This window comes from Gadus macrocephalus, chromosome 7 (genome assembly GCF_031168955.1).
Source record: "Gadus macrocephalus chromosome 7, ASM3116895v1".
Classification (NCBI taxonomy): Eukaryota; Metazoa; Chordata; class Actinopteri; order Gadiformes; family Gadidae; genus Gadus; species Gadus macrocephalus.
In genome coordinates, this window is record NC_082388.1 from 5750611 (window position 1) to 5768647 (window position 18037).

The window sequence follows — 18037 nt, forward strand, 5'->3', positions numbered from 1 at the left end:
AAAAGAGGCTTGATAAAAAAGAGGCTTGATAAAAACAAAAAGCCTTTCGGCACTCCTTTCTAAAATCGTTTGCAATTTAGAGAGTGAACGATGCATGTATCGCATGTGCACACAATGCTGCTTTGACGAAGTGCAGCATAGCGATCACAATCCAATTGACACTGCAACATGGGAGCAATGGCAAAAGGAGGATGTTCCAGTTGGAGAGAGAACCTACAAAAATTGGGTTAAAAAAACTAAAACAGGGACACTTGAAGACCTGCAAAAAGTGTTCCAGAAGGGGCTGGAGGATATTGCCAGTCACCAGTTCAACTGGATTCATCAGGTGCGGCAATTCAGGAACATCAAAGAGAACCTTAAAAGCAATGAGATGGCACATTGATTTCTCAGAGAATTATGCCTGTAAACTGAACACTGAGATTCAGGCCTTTCACTTTGGTGGTAATAGGCAGCAGGCAACGATACACACTGGAGTTGCTTACTCAGTCAAAGGCTCCCAGTGCTATGCCACATTTTCGAAGTCCCTATGGCATGACGAAAGAGCAGTGTGGGCACACATGAAGCCAGTCGTAGATGATTTCCGGAAAAGACAAGACCATACAATCGACACTGCACGTCCTGAGTGATGGCCCAGCAACTCAGTATCGTAATCGATCAAACTGCTTCCTAATGAGTAGTGTTCCCTATACATGGGGATTCAAGCGGGTCACCTGGAACTTCTCGGAGCGTTCTCATGGCAAGGGTGCACCCGATGGTGTTGGAGGAGTGTTGAAGCGTAAGGCAGACATGCACGTCCGCGGAGGCAGTGACCTTCAAACCCCAAGCGATCTGTTTGACTATTTACAGCAGAGCACTGAAAATGTCACAGTCAAGTGGATCGAAGAAGAACACATATCTGCCATGGATGAAATGCTCCCTTCTTCAGTGCCTCCAGTGACTGGAATCAGCAGTACACATCAAGTTCTGTCTTTTTCCCCAGGAAACATATTTTACAGATGTCTAAGCTGTTTCTGCAAGTACCCAGTGATCTGCACTTGCCACAAGCCGAAAAAACTTGAGTTTGACCATGTCTCTCCTACCGAGGTGCCCCCTTCCCAGTCATTTGACCATGTCTCTCCTACTGATGTGCCCTGTGCCCAATCAAGCCACCATAGCTCACCCATTGATGAGTCCCAAGATGAAGAGGGAAAGGAAAAGTACATGGAGGGACAGTTTGTCATTGTTAAGTATGATGCCAAACCTTATGTAGGACAGATCATGGGGATAGGTGGGAAGCAGCTGCAGGTGAACTGCATGAAACAAGTTGGAAACAAAAATGCATTTGTTTGGCCAAACAAATCAGATTGCATTTTCTATCATCCCAGTGACATTGCCTGTGGAATATCAGAACCGAAACCATGCAGTCGATTTAACACACTCCTGAAGTACGACTGGCTTACTTATAATAAAGTGTGAACACAAACAGACATTAAGAGACAGACGTAATTAAATGTTTAGAATAAATTTCATTCAATGTTTGAAATTAATGTTAAAAACTGTTTTCAGTTGAATTTGTTAAATTCCTGTTATTTGCAAATGTGTCAAATGAAACGTTTATGAAATCAGAATTAACTTCACTGTTTATCAACCTCACTGTTCTGTCATTGTTTTAATATTCAATACACTTTTTCTCATTGCCAAGTTGTGTTTTGGTTCATCCTATCATTTGGTGTGACTATATCATTTGGTGTGACGTTTAGAAATTATGAGAATAAAAAGACTTAGTTAGTGATGATTCTTGAAAATCTCACTGAAACGCAAGGGAAATATTAAAAGCTTGAGTGACAAGAATTGTGTAAGATTTATAATAGGATTTCTTGGAATTAATGTAAAATATGTCAAAAGACTGAAGGCAGATGTCTTACATTGGGCGATGAAGAAAAAAAAGGAAGCAAAATATAATGTATTTGTGTGAGGTAGTGCTGAATCTGGATATATTAATGATGAAGAATTATGCTGAAGCCAGTATACTTAAGAAATGTATACCCCATTTTAATTTAAATAAAAAAATGTCGTGTCACACCATATGACAATATTGGGCACAAACTCAACTAATTGGTGAATAAATACAGCTTTCAATGATAAATATCAAAGAACACATACGTGTTGTGAAATATAAGAATCATTACAATTCAACTCAATAATTCACATGTCTTATATTTGAATATTTATTTTCAACAATTATTTCAGGCTTATATATGTCATCCACCCATATATATATATATATCTCAATTACTCCTGAAAGTTTTAAGAGACAATTACATTACAATCATTTATATTCTTTTCAGATATACGAAAACATGTGGCCCAACAAAGGCAAAAGAAGGCCTTTGAGCAAGCAAAGGGGAGGAAAAAGAGTTTCTCTTTCAAAAGGGGGGGATGAGATCATGAAGGCCAATATGCGGAAGCAGGGTCGGAAAGGGGGAAAACTAGAGGACAATTGGTCTGGGCCTTACATAATTTCCTCATTGTCCTCCAAGGGTGTGGCGACTCTGACCAGCAAGACAGGTGTTGAGCTTAAACAGAAGCAAAATGTTTCTCAGCTGAAGCCTTTCGTTAGGCCTACATTGAGAGATATTTTAATTCTTAATATTAGGACACTTTGAAACTCTATTCCAAATACACTTTCTTGCACAGTACATTATCCCTCTCAGTAGACTCCTGCAAGCCTGAGCATGCTGTCCCGACCCAATGTGTCACTGACCACAAGTATGCCTCCACTGGAGTTGTCTATTTAAAAACAAGACATCCTGTTCAGGACATGCTGGTATAGATGTCTACTTATTACATAATAATGGAGGGGATATTTTTTCAATGTTGTCTTTTCTGGTTTAAAGTATGTTTTGCAATCTTTCATTTGTAGCTGAACTATGCACTTGACATAAGCAGACCTGGAGGGGAAATGCTTGTCAAGGAGGGGGATGTCTGCCTGATCAGAAAATATTTTTGGAGCTTGGGCCTTCCGAGGAACATGGAGTCCAATGTAGGCATAGTGAATGTTTAACATGTAGGGAATTTTTGTTAGAAATTATTTCAAAAGTACATTTTGTTACTCTTTTTTTTCTGATTGGAAACGCATGTTTTAAACTTGTGGTGGAGGCCGCCCGAAGACATGTGAAACATTGTATTTTTTCTAGAGCTGTCAAGCGATTAAAATATTTAATCGTGATTAATCGCATTAATGTCATAGTTAACTCACGATTAATCGCGATTAATCACAAATAATTTTTCTATGCTAAATATCCCTTGATTTTTTTGTCCCATAATTCTTCTCATTTTAATTCTCTTATCAACATGGTGAAGTGCATCGGCTTGCCTTGTGCAAATGATTTTTTATTGATAACAACATTGGCATATACTGATCAAAACAGGACGATACAAAAAAAGAGCCTATAGTGCAATTAAACGACTGCTTTGAACAAATGTAATTTGAACATAGCAGTCAGGCTACTGCTTCTTCGTTTTGAGCCAAAAAAAATAAAATTCAATAAAATAATTGCGTTAATCGCGCGATAAAATTTTTAACGCCGTTAAAATTGGTTTGCGTTAACGCCGTTAATAACGCGTTTAACTGACAGCTCTAATTTTTTCCAAATCATTTTAATAGTTAGTATTGAGGTTTCCCCTTGGTGCTGCACTAATTACTAGGGCCCGACCGATATTGATTTATGAGTGCCGATGCCGATTATTTTCAGAGAAAAATTACGATTACGATTTAATCGGCCGATAAAAAAAAAAAAAAAAGGCTATAAAACGTAGTTTTTGATACCTTAAATATACTTTAAACACTTTAGACGAATATGTGAATTGAATGCAGAACCTTTGAGTGTTTTAGAATACATTTACAGTCAAAAATGAGTGTAATGTAAAATGTAAAATAAATAACTAACTCCCAATGTGCTGCGCTCGTGAGCAGTGACTAACACGTGCGTGCTGAGCAGTATGGTCTCACCGTTAGAGTCTAGAGTATAACAAATTAACATGGCCTGGGACCTAAAGAAAAACAGGCACAACATGCTCAAACAACGCGTCTTGTGTACATTGGTGAGGTGAGCGCGCAGCTGCCTGAGCGAGCATGCTTTCATGTTGTACGGTAAAATTCTATCTCCTCTTTTTTACTCCAGCTAAAGTTGTTAGTAAGCAAGGCGAGTAGGAGCGCAATCTGCAGGATACTAAGCGCAATAACATTTCTAAAAAAATAAATAAATAAATCGGTTGTAATCGGCGTCTTTTTGGCAGATGTCGATTATTTTCAAAAAGGCTATAAACGGCCGATTAAATCGGCAGGCCGATGAATCGGTCGGGCCCTACTAATTACTATGAATATTTCATCTCAATCAATACAGGGAAAAGACATCCACGTTGTGGATACCTATGTGGTTCCAACATGGAAATCCAAAACAGTGGACCCTTTGGCTGGTCTTCCAGGAAGTCATTATTTCCTGCAAGCTTCTGTGTTGCTTAAGACTGACAAACAGTAAATGCCCAAGAATGTGTTCAATTTGCTAGGGTGACCTGCCTCAGAAGGACCTAATCCTCCCCCCTGTCTTGAGCCGACAGCCAGGGAAAGCAGACCACTATCTGCTTTGCGTGAGTCTATTATAGATCTTCTCAACCGGTGAAGTAAAAATTAGCTGCAGTTTTGGTATATGTTTTCATTCCTAATTATGAACAGTTTGTGATTTGAGCTGTTTTGTGAATGGTTTACAGCTCATGAAACCAGCAGATAGGGAGCTAATTTTGCTGGACTCTCTCGAACCTGAAGTGTTTGGTGACAGTGGTTACCAGGACACTTTTAGGTTTTGTAACATAAGGACAGCTATCAGCCCTGTTCTGTGGCTTTTTATGGATATTGGACAGATTTCATAGTAACCGGATACTATTAAATATAATCAAGCCTCGTTCAAAGGCTATTTTCAAGGTTAGCCCTGTTCAGTGGCTATAAATGCTATTTTTGCTTGCAATGGTATTTCTGAATGTAAGGAAAACCTAAAAAGTGAAACTTATACCAGTATAATTATGATTGATCTTGACAGAGACCTAGCACAACGCATTGCCCCAGGCCAGTGGAGAACTACGCTTCGCAGAGACATCAAGGTACAGTTCTTGCATGCACATGCACTTGCATATGCATGTTTTTATTTCCTTTAGCCCATGTCACAGTGATATTGCCTATCTAACGCCTTGCCTATGTCTTACAGGGTTTCCCGTGCCAAACCACTGGCAATTACTGTGGTGTCCTCATGCTGATGGTAAATATCGTATGTAGTCTCTATTTAAGGTGTGTTGGTATCCTTTGACACTTTCATAACTTCATATGTTTCCCTTTTACAGTATGCATTCTGCATATGCATGGATGCTCCACTACTTTTCACGAGGTCAGTATTTTATTTATGGGAGAAAGGAGACATAAAACCAACACCACTGTGTTGTTTCTTTTTAACATTGAGTTATGGAGACTTTACTTGAAACAGTGACTTGCATGCAAAATGTTTAATGTTGAGCAGAGAAGTTATAAAGTACTGATTATTGGCTGAAAATGACAATTAGTACTCAACCTAATGCATACCCAGATAGCAAGCACACGTTGGCCCAACTGCGGCATTGGTGGGCGACTGGTTGGAAAGGTTGGCGGTGGAATTCCAACGTTGGGCCGCCCTACCTCGGCTTCCGCAGCAGCAAGCGTTGGCGTTTGGTCAGAAAGCCGACGTAAAAAAAAAACGAGTCAGAGGAATTTTTTTGTAAGTCACAGGCTCATCACTTTCTAAACATTTTAACTCAGCACTGTGGAATTGAACCTTTTTTTTAATCCATGGACTTCCAACTTCAACCCACTGTTGGTCCATCGTTGGCCCAACACCAAGCTTTTGGCGTCAAACAACTGACCTCAAGCTTGGCATGAATTATAACCCTCACAGTAGGGTAGGCCTACATGTTTTTCCTTTAGCCTACTTTGAACTCTTTATGCTGGCAAAACAGTTATGAACACCTTTAGGCACACACAGTGGTACACTTTCCAACAAGCTCTCAGGCTGCTTACATGTGTGATAGATGGATTGAGGTTGAATTTGACCTGGCTCAGTTGAATATAGAGCAGGCAATGCTCTATATCAGTGGTTTTCAAACTGTGGGGCGCGCCCCCCTTGGGGGGCGCCAGAGTACTTTAGGGGGGGCGCGACGTGAGAAAAAAATGAACCCGAAAAGAAACCTGAAAGTCGATGATTCAAATCATCAGTCGTACTTCAACTGTAGAAGTAACATAACTAAATACATTTTCAACCGTTTATCTTCGTGCAAACCATTTAACAAATCTACACACTTGTATCTTCAATAATATCTAAACAGAATTTCGATATCATTTAAAATTTCTTCAGAATCAGTTTTAGTTTCATACCGCTTCGTTTTCAGCTGTTTTCATTGAAGACGTCAGCCCATTCTGATACACCTATTTCTAGACATCGTAACTCATTCCTTTTTCAACCGTTTACCATCGTTCAAACCATTACGCAAATCTACACACTTGTATCTTCAATTCTATCGAAACGGAATTTTGATAGCATTTATACTTTTTTCAGAATCACAGTTTTAGTTTCAAACAGGCATCGTTTTCAGTTGCTTATAATAATTTAGGTCACCATAGCAACGCCGGTAAACAAACCCCGCCGAATAGTAGAATCTCTGGACTGAAAAGGCAGATCTGATTCGACTGGCAGTTTACACAGATTAAGATGTTCAAATGAATTTAAAAAAGGTTAAGCTAAAACATGCTTAGATAAAGTTGTTAAATTGTGTTAAGAAAACGCACAAAGATGTAATGTTTCAGAATAACGTTTAAAATGTTTAAAAAATATGTTTCAAATGTTTCAAAAATATGTTTCAAATGTTTGGGGGGGGGGCTCAGCTGAATTTTTTTCTCTGAGGGGGGGCTCACTCTCTCACACTTTGAAAAACCCTGCTCTATATTGTAACAGAAGCAATGATTGTAAACACAGCCTGAACCAATAGGTACAGCAGTTCCCAGAAAAAAAGCACATTTGTGTGAAACGTGTGAAAGCCCATTGGGAAACTCCAACTCCCATTGTCATTGTGACACAGCACTCCACAGCACACAAGTGAACACTGCACACAACGAAATTGCATTTATGCCTCTGGGATACAAGTCTGACACCCTAACCGCTTACCCATGACTGCCCGTTTGAGCTGTACCATTGTAGTTTTTTTTTTACTTTTCAGAAATGTTATACATTTTCATCTGAAAAAGAACATTTTCCCCTTTCCCTTTCATTTAGGCAGACGTGCAAGTTAATGAACATGGAGCAATTGATCTTAAAATCTTAAATATGTAAAACCCAATAGGTACAGCGTGCTGCCCCCCCCCCCCCCCCCCCAAAAAAAGCCATTTCAGCAATAGCATGCTGTATGTTGAGCACACATGATGCAAGACCCCCCCCCCCCCCCCCCCCCCCAAACACCTTTGTTTTTAATGCCTTCTTTATGTAGGCCTATTGTATGCTACAGTAGAACAGAAACCACCATCACAACAGTGTAGCTGAAGTTTGAGGGCTCAAAGCAGTCAGGCTGTTCACTTACCTGCAAAACCAATCTAACAATTTTAATTTAACAAATTGATACAAAAATTGATACATAATTGTCAAAAGAATTATAAACACCTTTGTTGGCCTTCTTCACAATGGGACCCTTTCCCCCAAGCATTAATCTCAGGTGTTTTCGTATGGATTTAAATGGTGAGGTTAATGGCTTATATGGAGAGATTGCATTTGACCTGGTTAGGAACAGTGGAATAAAGAGCAAAGAACCCCATTTAAACACAACGATTGATCGACCCTGCTCACTGCAGGCTAAGATGTTTCATTAGCAAGAAAAAAAGGCAAAACACTGATGTATAAAATTGTACAACGTAAGTTTTAATTGTCATGTGTATGTCAGTGCAAACAACTGATGAAAATGAAATGCAATATATAAATACAATCTTACCATTGCAATTTGACTGAACAGACAAAATAAATAAATGAGAAACTATGTGCAGAAAAGGAGTTTGGGTGTAAGGGAAGGTACCTCCGCAAGCCGGGTTACCGTTCTAGCCGCTACAAAATAAATCAAATATAGCCTACAACCTCTTACGACAGACAGCAAAATAAAAAAAATGCCTGACAGTAAAATAATTGTATCAGAGCGGTCGCTGCGAAGGCACGTTAAAGAGGAATCTTACCATTGCAATTTGACTGAACAGACAAAATAAATAAATGAGAAACTATGTACAGAAAAGGACTTTGGGTGTAAGGGAAGGTACCTCCGCAAGGGTGATTGCTTGAAGGATAACTTGTATTACCGCTTAAAGGGATATGCCCCCAGGTCAAATTGAGGGTCTCCCCGCAGTCGAGACTTAAGTGGGTGGAAGTGCTTTCCTGGCGACTCAGCCAATGCCCGACTCTATCTGACCAGTTTGGTTTCGCGTAGTAGCTGCAGTCTAGTCTGCAGCTACTACGCGGAACCAAATATGGTCAGTGCCGATAGAGTCGGACAATGGCTGGATCGTAGGAAACCGCTTCCACCCACTTATGGAAGTCTCAACTGTGGGGAGACCCTCAATTTGACCTGGGGGCATATCCCTTTAAGCGGTAAAAAGAGTTAATCTCAGGTAATTTCTGCTCAACCCCATGAACAAAGTTCACCCTCAATGACAATACTGCACTGATAGATTCACCCTGTCCACAAAGGATGGGAACAATGTCCTATCACGTGGTGGTGCCACTTTTAGTTCGGAACCTGGAGGACTACGTCAATTGGTGTTAAGACCTTGACTTTAAGATGGTGTGCCTAGGAGTGATAAGGGAGGGAAGGAGGGAAGGGAGGGAGGGAGAGAGAGACCACCTTCCAATGACACATTTAGGACAAAGTTGCAGTCATCCAAAGTGCTATGCCAGATGAGAGACAGACAAAAGTAGGATGTACCACTTTTCTCCCCTTAGGCTTTAAAAGCGGACAGTCCATTACAACACCTAGATGTAGGCTTGGTGACCCAATTTGTGCTGGACTTTGCACCTGGTGTGCCTAGGAGTGATAAGGGAGGGAGGGAGGGAAGGGAGGGAGGGAGAGAGGTGGGGAGGGAGAGAGGGAGACCACCTTACAATGACACATTTAGGTAGATGCGCTTCAAACAGCTGAGCCAGACGAGATCTTTTGTGGAGCTCAACCAGACATATGGTGATACCCTACCTGAGTAAAAACAGACACAGTACACAACATGGAATAAGGAGAGATTAATATCAATGCATGCTCATCAACAGTCAAACACAGTCATGGGCGCACATGAGGGCTTGACATTGGCACCTGCCAACCGGCAAAGCGCTGGTAAAACTTGGTTGTGGCTAGAAACAATTTCGGTCTCAGTGTTCACTTTGACAGGCAAGTCTTTGGAAAGAAAAGTCACAACAGTTGCTAAAAAGCTAATGTCAAACCCTGGAGCGCACATCATTCTCTCTCTACCTCACACACAAGCACACACACACACACACACACACACACACACACACACACTTCATGCTTACTATTAAGTGTGCTGCAACAAGCCTTCCTGTGCTCTTCACATGGACTGGACAGCATGGATTCCAACATCAGAGTTTGGATGGAGGATCAGGTAAGTCTGAGAGATGGGAACTGAAAAGTATTGGTAGATGGGGAGGTTAAGGGATTGGGGGAGTAGGGACAGATAAACCAGGGGGGGATAAACCACATATTAGGGAAATTAGTACAATATAGCACTGGTGCTACCCTGATAACACTACTTTATTGCTTTGCTTACAATATTGCTTCATCAGTACAGGACCCCTGATGTAGCATGTTTTCTTTTTAGAGAAACGGGTCCAAACTGATATGATATGCAACAATAACAGCAATAAGCTCGCGACCATATAACATCTAGCACGCGAGAAAATACAAAAAATAACCGTCAGCTGCCTACCAACAACCAAATTTGATGCCCACAACTTCACATCGTCCAGTAAACACGGCATTCAATGCCAAAAAAAACAAACAAGGAAACCGGTACACTTAGCCAAGGTAAGGCAAACCCCACCCGTTTGACAAAGTACCGGCTAAATTGCTAAATTGCTAGCGCTAGTCGTAATGTTGTAAACAAATTCGCTAACAACTGTAGCTAGCCAGCTAGCTAGCCGCCAGCCAGCTAGCCGCCAGCCAGCTAGCTAGCCGCCAGCCGGGTTACCGTCTAGCCGCTACAAAATAAATCAATTATAGCCTACCTCTTACGACAGCAAAATTACAAAAAATGGCAGAGAGTAAAATAATTTTATCAAAGAGGTCGCTGCGAAGGCATGTTAAAAGAGGAACGGATGCTGCGTTGGCAGCGCTTCATGCTAGCGGGCCCACTCACCTTAACCTGGCCGCTGGCGCAGACACATTAGATACACCACCAAGTGTCCCAGCTTACACCGAAATAGACAACGAAGACGCAATTGAAAGCGGAGATGGGGATTGGATAATGGCATCAGAGGAGAGCGCCTCCTCTGGCGAGGATGACTGGGAGTTCAATGATTTGTCGAGCTCTAGCAGTGGCTCAGATTCAGAGGAGGGGGGCAGTTTTCAAAGGGACTTAAGACATGAGCTCAAGGAATGGGCAATCACAACAAATACACCAATTTCCCACATTTCCAGCCTGCTCTCCGTGCTTCGCAAGCACTTCCCAGATTCCAAACTGCCAAAAGACGGCCGCACTCCTGTCAACCCCTACTTATGCGGAGATAGTACCAAAAGCTGGGGGGAACATGCACTATTTTGGTGTGGCAAAAGGGATCTTGGGCCGAATGCAAGAACAGGACTTAGCTAAAAACCAAACACTAAAACTACAAATAAATGTGGATGGCCTGCCCCTTTTTAAAAGCAGCAGCCAGCAATTTTGGCCAATTCTTGCACTAATTGAAGAGGACCCCATTAGATCCCCATTTCTAATTGGTTTATATTGTGGATACTCCAAGCCAACCGATGCAAGCGAGTACCTCTCTGACTTTGTGGCAGAGATGGGTGCGAAAGGTGCATGCAAGAGGGCTCATGGGCGAACCAATGCCTAAATTACTCCGAAACAGATGCGGTTTTCAGAACCGATGACAGTTTTGCCACAAAAGTCAACCAGGAACATCACAAAGAGGGCGACAGTCCATTACAACACCTAGATGTAGGCTTGGTGACCCAATTTGTGCTGGACTTTATGCACCTGGTGTGCCTAGGAGTGATGAGAAAGTTGATCTGGCTGTGGCAGAGAGGGCCCCTTCCAACCCGCATTGGGAGTCAATCCATCTGCATTATTTCGGAGAACTTAATCAAATTGGGCAAGAGGCTGCCAAAGGAGTTTGGACGCAAGGGAAGGTCCCTCCGTGAGGTTGATCGGTGGAAGGCCACTGAATTTAGGACTTTTTTACTATACACTGGCCCCATTGCATTAAAAAAAAAACTACCAAAACACATGTATCAACATTTTCTGTTACTCCACGTAGCAATAACAATTTTATGCTCCCCCCGTCTCCACCACCGTTATTGTGAGTATGCGGAAAATCTCCTGGTAGTGTTCGTTCAGAATTTTCACGCCATCTATGGGGACCTTCTGGTGTATAACGTCCACAGCTTGATCCACCTGGCAAGTGATGTTAGAAAATATGGCCCACTACCCCAAATTTCAGCCTTTCCCTTCGAAAATTTATTGTATAAATTAAAGAAACAAATTAGAAAGCCAAACCAGACATTACAACAAATTGTTAAACGATTAACGGAAAAATCAAGCATCAACCCAGTCTGTCCATCTTCCCATAACCAAAGTTCACCCTCAACAACACAGTACGCCAGGGCTATTCAACCTCCTTAACAAGTGGGCCGAAAAGGAAAACCACTGGGGGTTCATGGGCCACACAGAGTAGAACGATGTCAATGAATCGCTGCAAATAAATCGTACTTAAAGTAGTGTTAACTTAATATATATAGTACTACTACATGGAATAAACTTGTCAGACGCATTCCTTCCTTCTTCACTTTTAATCGTATCATTAGAAAATATTTTGTTCTCACATATTTTGGACACGTATTTAGAATTCAACAATGTTGTTTGAATCATCACAAAACAGAACTACTGTACATATGAGACATTTTGAGCCAGTGAGTCAGTGAGAAAGATTGCACTGCCTTTTTTGCCTAGTTTGAATCATCCTGAGACACTCATGCAGCTTCTCATAGGTCATGGAGCAGCGTGCCCTTGTTCTGATGGCATTCATATGAGAAAAGCTAGACTCAACGTATCGGTTGAGCCAAACATTGTCAGAATAAGTGATGCCAGTTCCTGATTGTGGGGTACTGCTACTGGCTAGTATCACCGGCTACACACGGAAACCTGATTTGCATGCAACTATGTTTCTCCTTTATTTTATTTATTTTTTGCATGCAACCTCTGGCCAGAAAAAATTAAGAGGGGCCGTATTTGGCCCACGGGCCGCTAGTTGAATAGGCCTGCAGTACGCCACTGATAGATTTACCCTGTCCACAAAGGATGGGAACAACACGGTTTCGTGTGGTGGTGCCACTTTTAAAATAGAGGCAATTAGCAGGACACTTGGTGGTACGTCTTTTGTGGCGAGGCAATATTTAGACCAACGTCCATTTTTCAACCACCCTGTTGATTCAACTGCACTGGGGACAGCTGTGGTTGGGAACCTGGCAGAAGAGACCACGTCAATTGCCGTTAAAGATATTGACTTTAAGATGGTCACGTTAGAATACAAGAACAAACTTGTGGCATTTCCACTCAACCACAACTAAATTAATTTAAAAATGATTCATATTTCAATCAATCGGTTATCTAAATTCAATGTGTTCAACTTTTTCAAAACTTCTTTTCTGTTTAGATCCGAGTCAAACGAGGTGGAGGTTGTGCCTTGCTCGTGGTTAAGTTTGGATGGCAAGGTGTCTTTTTGGCCACCGTATAAAGACACCAAGCGGACGAAAGTTGCAGTCATCCAAAGCGCTATGCCAGATGAGACCTGGGGAGAGTTTTTTGTGGAGGTGGTGAAAACCTTTGGTGAGACAGACAAAAGTAGGATGTACCACTTTTCTCCCCTTAGGCTTTAAAAGCTTTACTCACTTCATTGTTGTCTTCAACAGCCAATTATGATGCAGCGCGTATGAACCTGAAAAAAGCCCAAACCAGGAGCACCCTGACATCAGATGATGAAGGGGGTAAAAGAAGGAGAATGTAAGCACTGTGCAGTAATCTATGCTATGAAAACCATCAGCTACACAAAACAATGCATGCTTATTGAGTGATTTCTTTTCTAATGCAGCCCTTCCTCAAAGCTGAAAGAAACTGTGCCTGCAGATGAGGGGGAGAAGCATACAAGGTCTGATTACAGATGGCCATGCATTATCACTCACATGAAGACATTTTGTGATTGGCAAGTTTGCAGTCTTACAAAACTGTTGTTGTTCATACTCTTGTACTGTTCCAATGTAGGGCTAAGAAAAAAGAAAAAAAGGAGTCCTCCACAAGCCCCTGCTTTCCCCACCTGCTTTTAGATCATCACAGCAGGACATACATAAAGGTATAACACATCATTCCAAATCTGAATTCTATTTTTTTATTTTTTATTGAATCCTTGGGAAAGCAGTGCATTTTATCAGGTCCCATCCCCTCTCCCTTCAGGAGAAATGAACATTTCAGTCGTCTTTTTGGACTGCATCAGTGGCTCTGTCACTTTTGTCTAGCAGCTGGTTATAATTTTCTTTTTAACTTCGACTCTTTCTGGACTAGACATAACCTCTTTGATACAGACAGGCTCCATCTCAGCATAGAGGGAACCAGACAGCTCACCTCAAACTTGCTGAAGCATATAGCACATGGCATCTGACATAGGGCCCAGCCTGACCCTCCCCTGTTACCTTCGTGTACCACTCAACCCCATCAGTATGAGGGTCTTGCTGATCTCTCTCCTCCGAACATTGGAACAATTCCCGTTTTAGTGAGGCCTAGGATGACACGTGTGCACACTTTTCTCAGTGCTAACGTCTCAAACCAGACACCTGCTCCACCATTGGGCCCATCTTCACCTACTCCGGCCATCATGACAGCGCAGTCTCTCATCCCTGTAGTGATTGTAGTGACTGGCCAAACCTTGGCAAAAAGGGATTGTAAACGCTTCCCTCCCCGCGGGTCTGACCAATGCAACCTACAGCCTGTCCCCAAGCAATCTCAGTCTACCACAGTGATGGACAATCACTCACAAACAGTAAAGTTTGCGCTATGGAATGTTAGATCCCTTACCAAGAAGTCCTTTTTAATTAATGATCTTATTAGTACAAATAATCTTGACTTCCTGTTTTTAACTGAAACCTGGCTGGACTCAGTCAACCACTCTCATTGAATCCGCCCCACCAAATTATCTTTTCCTGAGCGTCAACCGTGAAAATAGGCGAGGTGGGGGGATAGCTACAATTTTTAAAGACTCCTTTTACTGTAAACTGTCAACCTATGGTCAGTATGATTCTTTTGAATATTTATGTGGTATTGTTAGGTGTTGTCCCAAGATTCTGCTGTTGACCATCTATAGACCTCCAAATCTATCAGTTGTTATGTTTCTAGAAGAATTCTGTGAATTATTATCTGAAATCTGTGTTCCTTTTGACAGCATTATTATATCTGGTGATTTCAATCTTCACATAGATAAATTTGACAATCCTCACTCAAGAGATTTTCTGGCTCTACTTGACACTTTTAATTTGACACAACATGTACAGGGCCCTACTCACTCTCAGGGTCACACACTCGACTTAGTCATCACTAAAGGTGTGACTGTCTCTTTAGACATTAAGGAACTGGGTGTCTCTGACCACAGATGTATTTTCTTTAATGCCTGTCTGCCTGCCTATAGCAAAACCACCTCTTTGGTCACTTCTAAAAGACTACTTAATGACAATACTAGTGCTCTTTTTGAGCAAGCACTCTTAAAGGTCACTAACCCATTAGAACAGACAGCAGATGGCCTACTAGATTATTTTAACTTGGTTATGACTCAGATAATGGATGAAATTGCTCCATATAAGGTCAAAGCATTATCTGGTAAACAGAAGGCACCGTGGATGAAGAACCCACTGGTCACTTCACAAAAAAGGGAATGTAGGAGAACAGAAAGGAAATGGCGCAAATCTCACCTCAATTGTGACTACAAAGTCCACAAAGAAATGCTCTATAAATACAACTCAGTAATTAAGACAGCAAGGCAATCCTACTTCTCTAACATTATCAACAGTAAAATAAACAATACAAGGGCTCTTTTCTCTACTATTGACAAGCTAACCAACCCCTCTTCTCAGCTTATACCCGAATTTTTCTCTATTGAAAAATGTAATGAATTCGCAACATTTTTCATTCAGAAAGTTAGCAACATAAGGAACCAAATAACCTCCAAACCATATGTTGCTATACGTGCTGAAATGCCAACTAGTAAGGATGATGCTACAACCCTGTCCCACTTCAACTCCATTAACTCTGACACTCTGGAGAAAACTGTGCAAAGTCTAAGTTCCTCTACATCTGAGTTAGATGTCTTGCCAACAAAGTTCTTCAAAACTATTTTCCACCTCATCTCAGCCGATATTCTTCAAATAATTAACACCTCCTTACAGACTGGAATCTTTCCCACGTCCCTGAAAACAGCTGTGGTGAAGCCTCTCCTTAAAAAGGCCAGTCTTGACGCATCAACACCCAGCAACTATAGGCCCATATCAAACTTACCCTTCATAGGTAAGGTATTAGAAAAGGTAGTTTTTACCCAAGTTTCTGCCTTTCTGACTGCGACTTGCTGCTTTGACCTCTACCAATCAGGTTTTAGAGAACATCACAGCACTGAAACAGCCCTCATAAAGGTAGTAAATGACATTCGCACAAACAACGATGCAGGTAAAACCACAGTCCTTATGCTTTTAGATCTTAGTGCAGCTTTCGATACTGTTGACCACCATATTCTCTTACATAGACTGGAACACTGGGTGGGCCTCTCTGGAACTGTTCTTAGCTGGTTGAGGTCTTATCTAGAAAATATAAGTTTTTACGTCGCTATTGGGAATTTTAAGTCAGAACCTATGCCCTTATCCTGTGGCGTCCCTCAGGGATCGATTCTCGGCCCTCTTCTGTTTAACTTATACATGCTCCCCCTTGGCGCGCTCATCAAACAGCATTCCATCTCTTATCACTCCTATGCTGATGATACCCAAATCTATCTGTCTTTATCTCCTGATGATCTCTCCCCCATGGACTCTCTCTATCAGTGTTTCACTGATATCAACACCTGGATGTCCCAAAATTTCTTACAACTAAACACTGAAAAAAACAGAGGTGATAACTTTTGGTAAGGAGAACCAAAGAAATAAGCTTGCTGCTCAACTTAATACAAAGGGTTTTAAGGCAGTTGATTCTGTTAGAAACCTAGGAGTGATTCTTGACAGTGACCTAACTTTTAGCAGCCACATCAAGTCAGTCACTAAATCTGCCTTCTATCACTTAAAAAATATTTCTAAACTGAAAAAATGTTTTTCATATGTCGACCAAGAAAAACGTATTCATGCCTTTATTACTAGTAGGGTCGACTACTGCAATGGTCTTTTCACCGGCCTACCTCAAAAAACAATTAAACACCTTCAAATTATTCAAAACGCTGCAGCCAGGTTACTTACACAAACAAAGAAAATAGATCACATAACACCTGTACTAAGGTTCCTACACTGGTTACCAGTATCATTTAGAATTGATTTTAAAGTTTTATTACTTGCTTTTAAATGTCTTCAAAACCAGGGACCCCTTTATCTTAAAAATATGCTCAGAATCTACTGCCCTACCAGATCTCTTAGATCTGGAGAGCTTCTTATGCTGGTTCAACCCTCTGCCCGTACTAAGCAGGGTGAGGCTGCTTTTAGTAACTATTCGGTCCGTTTGTGGAACCAACTACCTCTGGACATTAAAACAGCCCCCACTGTTGCCACTTTTAAAACCAAACTAAAAACTAAATTGTTCAGAGATGCCTTTAATTAACATGTTCTCCATGATTGTATGTTTTTACTTACATTACTACATTTTAATTTTAACTCTTATTATTCTTATCTACTTGCTACTATTATTGCTTTTGTAACTTCTATTTGTATGCAAGGACCATCCTTTTTTTGACTTGTGAAGCACATTGGGTTGCCTTGTTGTATGAAATGGGCTATACAAATAAACCTGCCTTGCCTTGCTATTCTACTCACTATCTTTTTTGAATGTCTCGAATCTGGGAAATTTGAATGTAATGAACTTCAATACACTGACTACTATATATACTGAAAATCTGTTTAAACTTAAGTCTGTTAATTTTAGCAAAGGGTCTTGACATGACAGTCATGATGTTTTTCTGTCCTGTAGAACGGGATCATGCACTCCTGCGTGCTGTGGAGGAGTTGAAGGCCTTGGTGAGGCAGAACAACCTCCTCCTCCAGGCCCTTACTAGGCAAAAAACTACAGCAGCAGCAGCAGCAGACACTCTATCTGAGGAATTTAAGTTCCCAATGAACTGCGAGGAAGACCTTCAAAGGGTGGAGGATCTTCTGAGGGAGAAATCCCAGGAAAAGGCCCTGGTATAGTCATGATCTATAATACTGATATATTTCAGTTCTTTGCTACAATGCATTACCAAAGATCAAAGTGCATGAAAGTCCTTGTGCACAACCCTTCAGCTTTCCAGGTGCAGGTGTTAGGCAGGGTTTCGAAACGCGTTGTTCGAAACGCGTTGTTCGCTCCTAAAAATAAAGAGAAAAAAGAACAGTATCCAGTGTGCGGTGTTTAATGAACTTTTCGCATTACCAAAGATGTTCATTTTGAACGGTATGCTGACTATAAGCCATAATAAATTATTCTAAAACATTACTTTCCATTCTTACCTGCAGGCAGCACACCTTA

The 18037-nt window shown here is 41.2% G+C and overlaps 1 long non-coding RNA gene across 2 annotated transcripts; it reads right to left on the reverse strand.

Annotated features, from left to right (window-relative positions):
• Window positions 1-9117: 9117 nt before the first annotated feature.
• LOC132461280 (uncharacterized) lies at window positions 9118-17833 on the reverse strand. 2 transcript variants are annotated; one of them, XR_009526592.1, is made up of 4 exons: window positions 17772-17833; window positions 13199-13271; window positions 9609-9717; window positions 9118-9276 (listed from the first exon to the last, which is right to left on the reverse strand). It is a non-coding gene; the product is annotated as an uncharacterized LOC132461280 (long non-coding RNA). The 2 variants fall into 2 exon arrangements; XR_009526591.1 differs by lacking the exon at window positions 17772-17833 and having other exon boundaries at window positions 9119-9276; window positions 13199-13404.
• Window positions 17834-18037: the final 204 nt, after the last annotated feature.